The 3,067-nt window shown below is 33.0% G+C and overlaps 1 pseudogene; it reads right to left on the bottom strand.

The window, feature by feature from the left end:
• Window positions 1-1,903: 1,903 nt before the first annotated feature.
• LOC134263860 (uncharacterized) lies at window positions 1,904-2,785 on the bottom strand (annotated as a pseudogene).
• Between the last annotated feature and the right edge of the window lie 282 nt (window positions 2,786-3,067).

The following is a 3,067-nucleotide window of genomic DNA, read 5'->3' as shown; positions in this document are numbered from 1 at the left end:
ATCATCTACGTGTTTTTTAATGACCCTCGTAAAATTCTTGCATATATTGTGAGTAAAATAACCTTTTAAAATATATTTGATGATTTATATTTACATACTGATACATTTGATACTTTACAAAGAGTCACAAAATGGAACTAAGTACCTTTATCCCTTAGTACATCAGTTATAAATAGCTATAAATGTAAAAATTTAATATAAAAAAATATGACTCCCGGAGTAACGGGAATTGTGAAAATGTTTTAGATCTGTATTACACAGCATGAAATAGCAATAGAATATCTCATATGGAATTAAATTATAGATCACAGGTCTTTCTACGTCTCTATATAAATATGATTGGAAGACTTCTCGAAAGGGGAGTTAAAAAATCAACCAATAAGTCATTCTAAATAGGACTAGAATGCTCGACAGAAATTTGTCAGAAGTATGTTTAAAAAAACCTATTTATTGATATAGTACATGAGTTTGGATATTTGATCAATTTAATTTTCTTGACTTGGTATGTGTTTTAGAATGGAAACGAGTTTATAATGGAAAGTTTGTCAAGAATGTTTTAAGCTATTTAGTGTAAGGCTTTTACAAATAGTTTTTAAATTTCGAAGCTAATATTCATAATCGGAAGTAAAAATAAAATGCCCTACAATCAGATATGTGACTGGCCATTAAAATAACCTACGAAACGTTTACAACATACATAATCTACATTATACAATTTTGCATGATAGTGAGGTATACACGAAAATTGTTAACGCCAATGAAAACCATATTTTCTTCCCAGGCCAGTTTTGTTTTTAAGTTATTAACTCCCTGCTCTTAGTGAAAACCATCATTGCAGAAACAAAATATGTATATTAATGAAGGGCAAGTTGGACTTGGATAATCTCTGGAAAGTTGTTTTCCCTGTTTATTTTGTCCAAATGTTAAAACTTGAAAGTGAAAATAAATTGCAAATGGCGGATTCTATAGGGGTCTTGTCTTTATACATGTCATGCTTTCAATAACAGCCTTTCAGAGACCATTCACATCCAACTAGCCCTTCAATGATAAACATATATTATTTCTGCAATGATGGTTTTCACAAGAAAGACAGAATAAAGCAAATGCATTTTTTAAAAATATGCACATTTTCTGATACAATTTCTCTCCAAAATTTTAAAAAAAATATTTGTTACAAGTGATACTTTCTAGTTCTATCTATCAATCAATAATATATTCATAAACTGTAAACGTAATGTCTCCTGATACCTTCTACCCTGTCTGTAAGTTGTAACGTTGTGATGGTGATGAACGAGTGAACTTCCACAAAGGGGGATAGGTAAGGTTCTCGAGGTGATCGGTATCAGCACTGGAAAGTCTATCGACATTTGAAGGAGGAGAGGATACCAAGATTGTGTTTGCCCTGTCGGTGTTACGATCACAATTTGGCACTTTTCATCTCTCACTTTCGCTATACAAGGCATGGTCATGCCAAATAAAGGGAAAGCGTAACCAAAAATGTCCCTCCAAGTCTGTAGCATCGCATCTGATGCCTGTGCATGAGGGTCTTTCTTCCAGCTGAAATATTATTTGTTCAAATGGGCATTGTCCTGTCAGCAACAGGATCTACTGAACAAGGATCTATTTTCTTCTTTAGTTAACTAAATACCTATGGATCTAATTTCAAGGAACTCATGTCTCCTAGTCTGACTCTAAAATTCATCTTCCCGGGTAAAAGTGTTGTCCGATTGCAGTAGCACATGCTTTTTATGGTTTTTGATGGAAAGCATTAAATTGCTTAAAAAAACGCCTAATTTACTTCTACATGCTATACGTGTGCTACCCTTTTCGTTTTGTAACCAACAGCAACCCGTTTTTTGTATTCTTGCAAATTCCACACCATCCTTACAGATTTGCATCTAATTTAACTATGATGTTTGGGTGGGGGCGGGCTAGAGCTCTCCAATGCCATACGCTGAACAAATTGAATAATATCAGAAGGGCCAATACCTTTACCCGTTTTGCCTATTCGCTCTGCCTCGCTCTATAAAATAGAATGTTATCCGAAAGCATCAAATTTTCAACTGTGTATTGATTTTATTTTTCTCCAATTTGGCGTTTCATTTTTTTCCTTTAAAATATTGTTTTTGAAAAATTTATCTAAAGACAAACCCTGAAGCTTTTTTTTGAATTAAGTATAGGACAACTCTATGCTATATTTTGCCTTTTCTTTTTAGTTAGGAAGTTTGTTTCGTACTTACTTACAAATTTTAGTACCTTTTTTAGATTTAGAATTTAAATTTAGTGCTATCTGCAGAACTCAAAACAAATCAGAATCTGACTCAGAGCCACAGCTTGAGGAGGATCGAGAGGAACCAGAACTAGAGGAGCTGGAACTAGAATAATCAGAGGACCTCGGGCCTGTTTACAAAAGAACTTACGACTAAGAACAAAATTTTGCTTATAATACTCCTATAACAATGATTCAAAAAATTTTAAAATCTTTTTTAAAATGATTTAATAACACGTTTAATCTAACAATTTCAAACAGAATCATTTCTTTTACAAAATTTTATAATAAACTTAAAAGTTCTGGTTTAAATCGTATATTCTTTTGTAAAAACGGACCCCTGTTCTTTTTACGTTTCTTTGGTCTCGGATCTGTTCTGGTTATGTTGGAAACGTCGTCAGGCTTACTTTTCTCTTTACGAATTTGCTCGGAGGACAACTCCCGCCGATAATCACCGTCTGTTTTGTCCGCTACAGAGACATGCTTATTTTAAGAGTCCTCCGACTCTTCTACCATACTATAGAGAGAGAGAGTAAACATATTAAATTTTCTGATATCTTTTATAGTATCGCGTAATATACAGATTGTAATATATTAAGTAAAACGTCAAGAGATATATCTTAAAAATGGACAGAAACTTAAGTCCACGTAGGCCATCCGATCGGAGCCTCTCATCATAAAATTATGTTTTAATATGGTTGAAATGACGTCAGCGACAAAACATGTATTCAAGCAAATTTAAATTATAAGAATACATTTAGTTCATTAATTCAAAATAGGTTTATACGCTTTTTGCAA

Source organism: Saccostrea cucullata, unplaced genomic scaffold (assembly GCF_032062105.1).
Source record: "Saccostrea cucullata isolate Sc308-1 unplaced genomic scaffold, CSIRO_AGI_Scuc_v1 ctg10248, whole genome shotgun sequence".
Lineage (NCBI taxonomy): Eukaryota > Metazoa > Mollusca > Bivalvia > Ostreida > Ostreidae > Saccostrea > Saccostrea cuccullata.
Note: the sequence above shows the minus strand (reverse complement) of the source record. Positions and strands in the feature narration are given on the sequence as shown.